Here is a 14,126-nt window from a genome sequence, read left to right as displayed (position 1 = left end):
ATGCCTACTGCCGGGAGATCAGGAAGCTCGAAGCTAAGTTCTATGGTCTGGAGTTCCACCATATCCCCAGGGATGACAATGTGGCGGTGGATGTTCTGTCCAAGCTCGGATCCAAGCGGTCCATTGTACCACCTAGCGTATTCGTTCAAGCACTCAACAGCCTCACAGTCAAGATGGAAGAGGAACCTCCCACACAGCCCGACTTGGTCCCGGCCATAGGGCAGCAGGTTCTGTCTCTTGACACCGACTGGCGCTACCCCATCATCGACTTCATCAAGAACAACAAAAGCTACCCAAAGGGAAAGGAGCACGAGAAGCTTGCACAATGATCCAGCAACTATGTCGTTATGGGAACCGAGTTGTTCAGGCACTCGGCATCCTCAAGAACCCTGTGCAAATGCATCACACAGGATGAAGGAGTCTGACTCCTTAGCGATATCCACTCGGGTGTCTGCGGCAACCACGCGAGCGCCTCTACCCTCGTGGGGAAGGCCTTTCGATCAGGCTTCTACTGGCCCACAGCCCTGGCCGATGCCCGAAACATCGTCAGGCGATGTCCCAGGTGCCAGTTCTTCTCCAAGCAGTAGCATGTCCCGGCTTAGGCCTTAAGGACTATACCGCATTCCTGGCCATTCGCTTGTTGGGGACTCGACTCGGTGGGACCCTTAAAGATGGCCGTCGGTGGATACAGCCACCTATTCGTGGCGATCGACAAGTTCACAAAATGGATCGAAGTCAAGCCAGTGACAACCACTACAGCAGCCAAGGCAGTCGAGTTCATCGAGGAGATATCACACTGTTTCGGAGTGCCTAATCGGATCATTACCGATCTGGGTACCTCGTTCACAGGCTCCGAGTTCTGGGACTACTGCCAAGAAAGCTGCATGGTGGTCTACTACACCTCTGTAGCGCATCCCAGGTGCAATGGCCAAGTCGAGAGGGCCAACGGCTTGATCCTCCAAGGACTGAAGGCCAGGATTTTCGATCCGATTAAAAAATATGGTGCAAAGTGGCTCCAAGAACTACCCAGAGTAGTCTGGGGGTTCCGCACACAGAGAAGCCGGGCCACCGGCTATTTTCCATTCTTCATGGTGTATGATTCTGAAGTAGTCTTGTCATCGGACATAGCTTTTGGTGCTCCGCGCATCCAGAACTACGACGAAAACGAAGCCGAATCGACTTGATGCAATGACATCGACTCGGCAGAGGAGCACCGCCTGACGGCCTCCATACAACACGCAAGATATGAGCAGCAGCTCCGGCGCTATCATGATCACAACATTCATGAGTGAGACTTCAACGTTGGCGACCTGATTTTACGACGAATCCAGTCGACTACCGGCATTCATAAGCTGTCCTCCCCCTGGGAAGGGCCCTTTGTCGTCAGTGGGATAGTGGTTCCTGGAATCTACCACCTACAAAGGCAAGACGGTACAGACGTGGACAACCCATGGAATATCGAGCATCTACGCCGCTTCTATCCATAGAAGCACAGAAAATGGAAAGCTATGTATCCATCTACTCATTTAATAAAGTTCGTTGCACTTTATACATCACATTCTACTTGCTCTCGTTCTTTACCAAGTCGTTACCAACACGCTCGGGGGCTGTGTCTCGGCCACCCAGCCAACCCCCATTCGGAGTCCGACCAGTCGGACAAGAACAACCCGGCCCGCTCTTAATGAACAGAGCCGAGTACGCTCTGGAGCCACTCTATGTCACCCTAATTCATCGCGCACATTGATGATCAGGTCTCAAGCGCTATTAATGGCTCAGAGTCCGCTCTCCACTTACTTAGCAAATTCAGAAAAGAACTCGGACCGTGGGCATAACTTAAAAGCAAATAAAAATAAACATTGTTTACATAAATATTGTTTCTAAGTCGATACATCCTGACCAACTCTTCTTGCAGCAAAATAAACAACAAAAACTCCTGGAGGCCGGCAGCCTACAGCTCGGCCACGATGCGCTCGGCGATCTCTAGGACAGCGGTGTGGTTGGCCTCCCAATCTGCCACGGAGCATTCTTCAGGGACGCCGTCTCCGACCGGATCCAGATCCGCCTCCAGGAGATGGGACTTCACCAGCCCCAGTGTGTGCTGCACGGCATCCCTGGCAGCTCCCTTGACGAAGGCCTCTAGTCTGCCACAGGACACCTCCAGCCTCTCAGACAGGCCCTCGGCCGCCGCCACGCCCTCGGGCTCGAACGCCCCAAGTAGAGCCTCTAGCAGCCTCCTCAGGCGATCTAGTGTTGCTCGGCCCTGCGCCGCCTGATCCTTCGCTTCTGCAGAAAAGCACCCGGCTGGGTCAGCCCAAGCCGCAGAAATGATAGACAACAAATAGCCGTATGATTTTCGAATCGTACCTCATCGAGCCTGCTGCTCCAGGTGAAGCTTCTCCTCGGTGGCGGCCTCTTGGGCCTCAGCCACCTCTCGGAGTTTCTGCAGCTCCTTGTTGGCCTTGGTGCAGGCCTCTAGCTCTAAAACAAAACGCAAGCCAGAGGAAAACAGTGAAAAAAGGACTCGGCAGACATTGGCCTGACTCCTTACCGTGCTTCTCATTGCGTAGAGCCTCCTCGGCTTTCACCGTCTCGGCCTCCAACCAGCAGCCCTGCGCCTCCAGCTCGGCCACCCTGGCCTCGAGCCCCGCCACTCGGGCGATGGCGGTGCTTCCCTCAGCCAGTTCCTGGGCGGCCTGCTCCGACAGCTCGACTAGAGCCTGGAGGACAACTCGGCATTACAAGACGACACCTACAAAGAACAAGTTGGCTTCACTAAGAGCGAGGCAGGAGACTTACCTCGACCAAACCTTGGGCAAGCTTGGTGCACGTCACGAGATTGCCGGAGACACTGTCGTGTCCCTCCTCGCCTTCGTCCTCCTCGGCCTCCTCCTTCGCCGGCGGGGTCCTAGCTCCCTCGGAGGGCTCGGCTTGGGTCCTCTCCGCCTCGACGGCTGGGACCTCCTTGGTCCTCGCCACCTCAATGGCCGGGACCTCGCGGGCCTCAACCACCACGTGCACCGCCCCTTCATCATGGGGTGGGTCCTGCATCTCCACGTCTTGGAGAGGAGGGGAGACCCTGTTGCTGGCCTCCTCCTTCTTCTTCTCCTCATCGCGGCAGGCGCGGCTCTTCACTGGAGCCGCCCTCAGTGGACGACCCCTCCACTTTCCTCTTAGTGCCGCTGAGCGACGCCCTCCTACATCAACGAAAAAGGCACTCAACACAGCTCCAAGGAAGAAAAATCAAGCAAGAATCACTACTCAGATCCAGAAACTTACACGCCGCTCCGGTGTAGCGTTAATTTGAGCTTCAGCGGTGCGGCCGGCTGAGCCCCAGAACTGGGTCGTGGGGGCGTCACTTCCCCACGCAGCTGGCCCAGTCCCTGGGCCACCTCCTTCTCGGCCTGGGGGCCGACCGATGCCGACCTCACTGCAGCAGCAGCTGGGGGCACCGACGCTCCCCGGATGTTGCTCGTCCCCTTGGGGGTCGAGCTCCTCAGCGACCTCTATGCTGCCGTCAATCCCGCCTTTGACAGCGGGATCTTCTTCATGGCGCGGCGTGTCTTCGTCCTCAGGGTGGTCGATAATGGCGGTCCCGAGGCTCCGGTGATCTCCACCTCCGACTTGCTCCCCACGGAGGAGTCGGAGGAGAACTCCACTTCTTCCTCCGCCAGCTGGCGCAGCTCGGCGGGGGCAGCGGCATCCTTGCCAGGGTCCCCCTCAGGCAGAGGAGCGTGGGACCAGTACTCCAAGACCTTGGCCTGCAAAAAATCCGAGTTGTGTCACAACCCAACGGGTGCAGTCGGAAAAAATAGAGCTAAAACGAACGAAACAACTCGGAAATAAACAAAACAACTCGGAAGGTTCAAGAAGACTTACAGCGTCGATTGGCCGCTTCAGGCAAAGGGTTTTTGGGCAGCCCTTGTCCCGGATCTCTTCCCGGGGTACCTTGCACTCCTGTCCCCGGGTTGGGTCCTGACGACCCAAGTACTCGAAGGCTGGGTAGACCCTCTCCTGGATTAGCTGCGTGAGCCGCTTGCAAAAGGAGAGGGCCACCGCGGCCCCTATTAGACCTTGCGCCGACAAGTCGGCGATCTGCTTGAGGAGGTGCTCCACCTGCGCTATCTCCTCGGTGGTTGGCGGCTCCTCCCAGCACACCTTGCATTCCGGCGAGCGGCCGGTGCGTGCCGGGAGGCAGGGCGCCGGGTTCGACACCATGAACCATTCCCGCGCCCATCCCTTGTTGGTGTTGCAGAGCTCGAAGTCGGGGTAGACGCTCCCTTGGCGTAGCGAGAAGGTGGCCCCGCCCACAACGTTCCGGCGAATGTTGGACGGGTGCCCCTTGAGACAATACAGAGCCTGCCACAAGTTGAAGTGGGGAGCGATCCCCAAGTACCCCTCGCAGAGGTGAATGAAGATGGCGATTTGGGCGATCGAGTTAGGCTAGAGATGTGTTACCTTGAGCCTGTAGAAGTGAAGAAGCCCGCGGAAGAAGGCCCCCATGGGCAGCGCGAAGCCCTTCTCATAGAAGAACTTGAACACGACTGTCTGGTCCGTGTCCTCCGACGGGAATTCCTCCCCGTAGCAACACCGCCACCCGGAGATCTGCTTCTCCGGGAGGATGCTGCGTTCCACCATGTCTTGGATGTCGCTCTCCTGGAGCGTACACTTTTGCCATGACGATGAAGGCGGCAGAGCATCTCCAGCGCTCCCCGAGGTCGAAGATGATGAAGTAGCAGGTGTGGCGGCCATGGCAATGGCGGCGAAGCTCAAGAAAGGGATGGAAATCGCGAGGAACGGCAAAGCCGAGAGCTCTGGAAACTAGCTGAGTCGGCAAGGTGGCGGAATGCTCTGGAGCGCTCGGGAACAGGATGGCCATGCCGCGCAGCTTCCCCTGTTTAAATATCGGAGGCTACACAACAGGCAGATCCGAAATCAATGGCCGGATTAGATCGGGCCAGAAATCTTATGGCGGACGGAGCGGGATAAATAGTAACTTTCTTTTTACCATTGCCCCTGATAGCCCCGCTCCTCTGTCAGGCGCGTCAGATCCGCGCGGAGAGGTAACAGTTGGATTTTTACCGTAATGCGAATATGCTTCGAATATTCCTGAAACAACCCGACGTGTCTCCGTGACCCAGCCAGGGCCTCAGGGCCCGGACGCCGTGACTACCCGGCGCGTCTTCGTGACTCCGCCAGTGACCTTGCTCGGGGGCTGGGCGCCACTGACGACCCGGCGTGTCTCCGTGACACGACCAGGGCCTTAGGGCCCGGACGCCGTGACTACTCGGCGCGTCTCCGTGACTCCGCCAGCGACCCTGCTCGGGGGCTGGGTGCCACTGACAATCCGGCGTGTCTCCGTGACCCAGCCAGGGCCTCAGGGCCCGGACGCCGTGACTACTCGGTGCGTCTCCGTGACTCTGCTAGTGACCCTGCTCAGGGGCTGGGTGCCACTGATGATCCAGCGTGTCTCCGTGACCTAGCCAGGGCCTCAGGGCCCGGACGCCGTGACTACTCGGTGCGTCTCCATGACTCCGCCAGCGACCCTGATTGGGGGCTGGGCGCCACTTATGACCCAGCGTGTCTCTGTGACCCAGCCAGGGCCTCAGGGCTCGGACACCGTGACGACCCAGTGTGTCCCCATGACCCCATCATGTCCTCGGGTCCTGGACGCCGGAATCACTTGGAAAGTCTCAGAGACTCAAACCAGGGCTTCAGGGTCAGGGAACCGAGTTGGATTCACAAGTTACAGCTATCTTGAGGTAGCTAAGGACTGGTACCCTCAGGGGATCGGTGCAACAAAAATGTTTGCTGAGTGTTCAGGCATTCGGACCGACAAGAGATAAAGATCAGTTCTTTGACCCTCGAAATGCTTCTCCGAAACCTTCTGAGGCTCGGGGGCTACACCCAACGGGTGCGCTCAGGGGCGCATCCCGTCCTGGATCTACAACAACAATGGACATTCTTAATGAGCACCGAAGGACTTCATTCAGTACTACAAAGTTCAACTCGGCCCTCCAGCACTCGGGGGCTTGACGGAGGTAGATCTATGTACCTCCCTGCCGAGTGGGGTCCCCCGAACCCGGGTGGCTAGCCTACTCGGTGACTCGGCTATGACTACTCGGCGTACAGGACTCGGCTGTGCGCAGAAAGGATCTTCAGTAGATCAGGATGAGAGGCTCCAAATAGAAGCCTGGATATCTAGGGACCTTAATCAATCTCCTTCCTTGTAAAACAACCCGAGCATACCTTCCTTGGGTATTACGCTCATCGTGGCCCAAACCTGTCTAAGTCCCTGCGTCTTCGTGTTACCATCGAGCTCTTGGTCCTGAGATCCCCATCCTGAAAATCTACCGCCGGGTACAACCCTGGCGGACTGGCCGGAATAGCAATCCGACACACGCTCTTCCAGGATCGCACAGACAACACCCACATGAAGGTGAGCCCAGAGATTACAACACAGATCATCTCATACATCTCAGAGTTTGTAGCGGAAAGTAACTTTATTACAAAACCATGTTTAGAATAGTAAAGTACTACAGAGTTCCAACTACTCCAATTTATTCAAGTATCATAGTCTCAGCGGAAGCAGTAAAAGATATCTAGCGAAACATGTGACGCAGCGATAAAGCCTATACGAAACACGTCACTCAGTGGGAGGATGGTCAGTACCAGCTGAAGGGCCATCCCACTCAACAGACCAGGCCGGAGGCAAAGTACACGGCCAAGTCAGACTCGCAATCATATCCTCAAAGTTAGTACATGAAAAACAATACCACAAGCAAGGCTGAGTATACTAATACTCAGCAAGACTTACCCGTCACCGGATATACCATAGTCCGATAACTAGACATGCAAGACTTTTTGATTTGTGGGGTTTGTTTTGCCAAAAACGCCTCTATGAGTTCATCCTTATTTTCAGATTTTAACTTTGTCATATTCTAGTTGGATTAACCGTTCTAAGTTTGCATCTAACTCTACACAAATATGGTAGAGCAACCATTTAAAAAACTAGCAGTATTATCATCATCATGTTCCACTTGTTACTCTATGTGACTGAAATTGTTAAGCAGTCTCATGCCTTGAGAGGCGGACGATTCCGAATCGAATTTCAATCTGGCCAGGGGAACCTAACGCACACGCATGGGGATTGACACCGCTTTCGCCCACGCTACTTTTCCCCTTTCTTTCCAGTCCGTGGATCCGGGGCGCCCTCCCCGACTATAGAGTCTGACCACTCTGCACCCATACGTCCGGACAAAAATAAAACCTACTTCTACCAAGAGGGTGCAAGGTCGTTCCACTCACTGGTCCAATCTACATAAACTTACCGATTACCATATTTCTCGGCATGTGGCTAGTACTTTCAAACGCTTAACGAAATAAGCCACACACCGCGACCTTAACCAATTTCAACTACACCAGCGGGGTTTCACAAATACACAACCCCGCCCATTGTCCTTATATTTCAGCGGAAGGTAAAGTCAGTCAACTCCTATATTCTCGCGAGAGGTAGGAAACCACTCAACTTCTATCGTTTCCTAGTTAGCGGGGCAACTAGTCGAGAAAAAGACCCGGATAACAAACATAGATACCTAGGGAAACATGCATCTATGGTTTTTGAACAACACCTAAGAACATAAATGCGCAAATAAATTATTACAACATATACGAATAGATAGATGAATATAACGCAGAAAATAATGGAATTATGCACCGAGGCTTGCCTTCTTGGGCACTGTCAAAAGTAGCCTTGGGCCCTTCCGAACATTGGTTCGGGTCTTCAGCAAATTCAGTTAGCAATTCAGTTAGATTGGTTTGAGCTTCACAATAATCCTTCTCGGACTCCGGCAGCAATTCATTCATTCAGTCGATGAGAATACCCGCATCTATATGCAAATGCATGTTCATGAGTTGTGTTTAGAGTCCATTTACTTTAGATATTTCACTATAAAGTGGTAATCCAATAAAGCACAATTTTTGATTATAAGGTTTCTTATTTATATATTCTTGGGTAATCATTTATAGAGTAGTTATTTATCTTATGAACTCATAAAGCAAGGGTTTGTTGTTTTTCCATTTTATCAATGTGCAGAAAATGTACTTGTCCTAATTAATATTAAAGAAACAATGTAATGTTCATAACTGAAGTTATACATAGTTTCTGATGTTGAAATTTTTACACAAGGTACTTCTCTGAACAAAGCATTTATTGAATAATTTTCAACTCATTTGGTGCAGTCAATTAAACATGAAAAATGAATTACTCAGCCACTGCTAGAACAAAGATCTATTTATATAGAACTAACTATGCAAGTATTGATTCTCACAATTTTATTCTAAATCTGGTGTTCATGTTACTGTAAAATTTTCATATTTTATTGTGCAATGTATAGAGCATAGTAAATAAGTAAAGATAAGGCTACATTAATCAAGTTTTATTTATCCAAAGCAAATTAAGCAAGTTCTGGTGCTCATATTTTTACACAATGTACCAGACTTCAATTTCAGCCTACAGTAAAAATTTCAGTAGAAAATAGTAACACATGTAAGCCTGAAAAATGATTAAAAGCTAGCATGTTAAGAACATCCATAATTTGTACAAAATGATTCCTAATGTTTCTGGGGATCAAATTTTTACAGGAACTACTACAAATAGTATTATTCTTACTGTAATTTTTCCAGGATTTAACTGAACATCTAACAGCAGTAACCAAATTAACAAAACAAGCATGTGCATAGCTAACTTAAATTGTACCGAGAGTTCTTTAGAGTTTCTGTGTACCAAAATTTTACCAGAGCTATATCTAAACATAAACATGCTTCAGTAAAAATATCAGAATTTATTACCACTAATAAATTTAGCATGGTATTTCCTAACATGAGCACAAGAACAAAACATTTGAGCTAATTTTGTTAGAGTAAAACATATCAAAACTTTTGTACCGATTTATGGTGTGGAAACTAAGTTCTACCATGAAAATCATGAGCAACAATGGTATATACTGATCATGGCAAAAAAGACAAACATAAGCATGTAGAGGCATGAACAAAATATAGCTCCTATTCTACTCATGATATGGATTTCAAACTTTGCAGACATGTTCATGTGATCAAAATGAAGTACTACACAATTAATAAGATTTTTCTAGGAACAGAAATTATTTATCACAATTTAATGGCACTAAACATGGTTTAAATCACAGATATATCTAGACAGTTCCAAAAATATTCAAACTTGCACCTTAAGGTTATTTTGGTACTCCTAGATCACGGAAAAAATTTCATGGTAATATCTATAGCAAAACATGAGAAATAAAATAATTAGGGTAGATCTAGTGGAGCAAGAACTTGTATGCAACTTCTGTTGGATAAGGAATCTGAAGTTCAAAATTTACTAGCATGTTCAACTACACAAAATTTATATCTGGTACAAGTTTCAAACTTTTCCAAGCACTAGAACTATATATCTTGAATTAGTACTATTAATCATGGATTAAATCAAAACCATAGCTAGAGAGTTGTGATGGCTTTCAAACTTTAAGCATACTGTTCTTTTAGTATCTAAAACATACTGAAAAAGTTTCATTTGAAGATATGTATTGAAACATCAAGAACAAAATGTAGCATTTATTCCTAGCCTAGAAAAAGATCTAAGTAAAACCTATAGCTACAATTATTTTATGGGCATGCAAATTTTACACAGAGCCCATATTTCATGCATGTAGCTAGTGTCTAAAAATCAGCCTTAGTTCATGTGTATAACTCCTAGAACATTTAAGTGCTATTTAATCTAACTTTTAATCTAGATAAACATGTAAGCAGAATCTGAGTATATGACTGTAAAAGAAGCTGTAGATTTCGTTCCAAGGATTCCAAAACATTTTAGTTTGCATTTTTCTAATTTTTCTATGATTTTATATTATTTTACAAGTTCACTGTTTAGAGTTCATGCATATTTTGCCGTTTCACCCCTGGAATCAAAATTTTCTATTGCATTTCGGTCCTTGGCCGGACTTGCAGAGCAGGGGACCGGCGGTGGCCGGGTTTTCTGGCATCCAGGCTCGTCGGCAGCGAGAGGTTTGTGGGGGAAAAGAGAGAGGGTACCGAGGCGCACCTTATGGTGGTCTTGGATGGGTCGGGGGCGGCCGGGAGGTGGGTCGCCGGCGACGTACATGGGCGGCGGCCATGGGAGCTCGGCTCCGGCGAATTCCGGTGAGGTAGGGAAGGGGCGGTTGGGCTTGGGAGCATCAGTGTTCCGAGGGGAATCCATTCCTGTGCCCAGCTTGTGCAGAGGATGGCCGGCAGTAAGGGCTCCACGGCGAGCTCCTACGGCCGATGGCATTGGCGGGCGGCGGCAGGTCTGGAGGCGTTCCGGTGAGGGAGGGACTGCGTGGACCGACCGTGGGGAGTCTCTGTGAGGTGAGGAAGGCAGTGGCGCTCTCGGCTTGGGCAATGGGGGCGCGAGGTGGTGGCTCCACGGGAGGTCAGAGCTTGCCGACAAGGGAGGCGGCGGCTCTGGTTGGTCTGGGTGCGCGCGCGAGGAAGCTCGGCCCTGCCTTTTATAGGCATGGGAGGAGGGTCTGGGGTGCCTTAACGACAAAGGGAGGGCCGGTCGGGTCAAGGGCACGGCGCGTGGCTCAGGCGGCCGGCCTCAACATCGAGCTCCGTGGAACCGAGCGCCGCGTGGCCTGTGCAAGCTGGGGAAGAGGGGATTTGGGGGAGGCACTACTCGGGTGGTTGGGGCGCGTGGCAAGACTCGGCAGCTGGTCGGTCTTGGGCGCAGCGCGTGGCCGGCCAGGTGGCCAGCGGCCATTGCTGCTGCAGCAGCAGAGAGGAGGGAGGAGGGACTTAGTGCAAGAATAGAATGAAGTTCAGGGGCTTATCTGTAAAAGAAGGTTTTCTCTAATTTTTTTATTGAAACTCGAAAAACTGTAAATGTCGAAGTTGTAGGGAATTTAAATATCTACAACTTTCATGTTGGGAAAATTTTCATTTGACCTTCAGTTTAAGAGATATTTGAAATTTTCAAAAATGGTGATTTGAACAACTTGTCTTTTCATGTGAAAACTTTCGTTTTCTCCTTTCGGCTTCAACTAGACATTTGTGTATCATGTCAAGAGTGACATGCTTATAAATTTTTAAATACATTGGTGGATCCATTTGAAAGTTATTTTAAATCAAAACCAATATAATTTGAATTTGTTATCATTTCATGTGATAGCTTTAAATTTGGATTCACTTTGTCTATAAAATTTATAGAGCATTATGAAAGGTTTGTTGCTACAAAGTGGACAACAGAATGCAACATAGCAGTCCAAAACCATGTGCCTATCCTGAAGCACTAGAAGGACTACAAAAATCAACCTGCGTTGATTGATCTCTTTATGGGATGTCTTCGTGCAAGTACATCCTCTGATCCTTTTAACCATGTATTTGCAAGAAGAACCATTATTTTGTGAACTATTTGTAGGTCATATACACCATGGTCTTTCTGGTTGTTTAATCTGTTCAGATTTGCAGGAATGTTTGTCAAATCTTGCTAGAGTTTTAGAATCTACTACCACCCTTCGCTAATCTGTTTTAGATATTCAATTCCTTCCTTCTGAATAGGCAAAGTTTGTTATCGACACTAGTGATGCTACAATTAAAAAGGCTTGCCTTAAGATGATGAAGAATGCAGTTTGCCAACAACGTCACAAGCTGAAAAAGAAGTATTTTGACCCTTTCCCATTGCATCTGGTTAGGAGAACTTCTCCTGTCGCTTGCATGTCTAATGAACAGAGGATTGAGCTTGTGGAATCATGGAAGAGTCCCAAAAAGATGGTATGTCTCTTCCTAAAATCAAAATTTTTACTTGTATATGCTATTTTATTTCTTCCTAAACCGAGGTCTAATGCGTGACTGAACAGTGGATTCATTGTCTTTGATTGTAGGAGGCATGTCAAGTGAACAAAACCAACCGAGGCAATGTTAAGTTCCATCAAACTACTGGATCCCATAGCTATATGGTCCTTGTTGAAAATAATGTTTTAAGTTACCCATGTTGACGTGCAGTACATTTATTTGGATGTATTTTTCTATATAGCATACAACTCTCTAGAATGACATCATGTACTAGCATAATTCATTTGTCTTAAATGTGGTTCATAATGGATGTTGTCACTAGCTTTCACTAGTTGGAAGTAAATGACAATAGCCCTATCTTTTTTGTTTGAACTTAACATGCTTTCAACTGAACATGAACTGAACATATAGTCTGCCATTCTTTTACTCGGAAGAAATTGAAAATAGCCAATAATTTATATTGAACATGCCGTTCTGTTATTTTTTTGGTTGTGGCTGCAGCAAGGGGGTATAGATATGATAATAGAGTTGATAATAGAGTGTTGCTTCCTGCATCTTTGATTGTTACCACTGTAGTCGTAGCCATAGCAGAACTATCGCAGCTGGACATAACATATGTTGTTGAGTGAGATTTATTTGTCCAAGTCACAGAACATTAGTTGCAACAGTAAATTCAACACGCACCGAAGGGTTGAGGTCGCTATAGCTCCAATTTCATAGCAAGCAAGTATCTAACAGCTATATCTAAATGATGTTTTCAGGGAGAGAAATACAAGGATGAAGAACCAAATGCAATTTATTTGTTCAAGGAGTGCCACTACAGCAATAAAAAGAAAGGCTACACACCTCAAGTACAGTCAGTCATAGTAAGATAACTAACTATTCAATTGTCCTCTTTGAAATCATTGTTTTTTATCTGTATTTCATGATCATAACCATCTTTCTTGCTTGCTTGCTTGCTAGACTCAAATGGAAAACACAATGTCGACAACTATAGAAGGTGAACAACCCAAGTCTACGGATGAGGTTGTAGCTGATGTGCTTGGTGAGAACACAAAGAAGAGTCAGTTCCTTCTAAATGTGGGGATTCAGTCTGCGCTGCCTACATCTAGTGGACAAAACAGTCAAGCAGAACTGGAAGCAGAGAGGAGGGTAAATGTTGAGCTCCGCTCGATTATCAACACCCAGCAAGCACAAATTGAAGGTTTGTCAAAGAAACAGCAGGAGACATAGCAGCAAATAGTCAGTGACATGGAGATGATGAATAGAGACAGAGAGGTGATGAACAAGAAGCAAGCCGAGCTAGATGTGAAACTTGAGAGATTGCTGAATCGTTAGGTCCACTCTTGAGCTGAATTTGTGATGTATTTTCTTACCAAATGTTGTGCTATTTTTCTGGACTTGTGCTGTTGTTTGCTGGGAGGTTGTGCTGTTACTAAAATGGCTTGCGAGTGCCATGGTCATTCTAGATGAACACATCTAGATGAATTTGGTGGAATTTTAATTTCTGAATGAACATATATTGTTGTTGTTTGATCCGGTTGTTATTCTGGTTGATGAAAATGAGATTCTGGATGATGAAAAATTTAATTTGATTTTGTTTAAAATTTTGTATTGGAAATATTTATTATATGGGCTTTATGTTTTTTATTGGGCTAGAAAAGTAGCTCTAAAAAGGTGGGCCGAAATCTGGTGAAATAAATATTGCAGAATTTAGTAGGCTAATTGGACCAGTGAAACATCAAATGGGCCAACAATAAATGGACCACATGTTATTTTAAAAAAGTGCCATGTCAGCATCCATGTTTGTGTCCACATCATCAGCCACATCACCAGCACAGTTTTGAAGATGGCATGGCATATTCAATCTATGACGATTTCTTTGACGTATTTTATTGTCATCAACATTAGGCCTGGGCTAGGTTTTATGGCCTTTATGACATAATTGATTCATCACGGAAGCTAACATCTCTTGTAGTCGGAGTAGGGGAACGTGGAGGAGCGGAGGAGCGGCACGTGCAGGAGGGGAAGGAGTGGCCGTGCAGGAGGGATGAGGAGTGGCGGCGTGTGGGTAGGAGGGGGGAGGATCGGCCTCCTCATTAATTATATAGAGAGACACTTGTAGGGAAGCGTCCCCCCACCCCACCCCCAAATCGATTTTCAGGGGTGGGTGGTGGTGCAACCTAACTCTGGAAATCAATTTGTAGGGTAGGTGTCACCCCTACCCGCCTCTACAAATAATTTTGATACTTCAAAACTTTTTTAACTCATAGGATATAGAA

Source organism: Panicum virgatum, chromosome 2N (assembly GCF_016808335.1).
Source record: "Panicum virgatum strain AP13 chromosome 2N, P.virgatum_v5, whole genome shotgun sequence".
Lineage (NCBI taxonomy): Eukaryota > Viridiplantae > Streptophyta > Magnoliopsida > Poales > Poaceae > Panicum > Panicum virgatum.
This window is presented reverse-complemented; position numbering follows the sequence as displayed.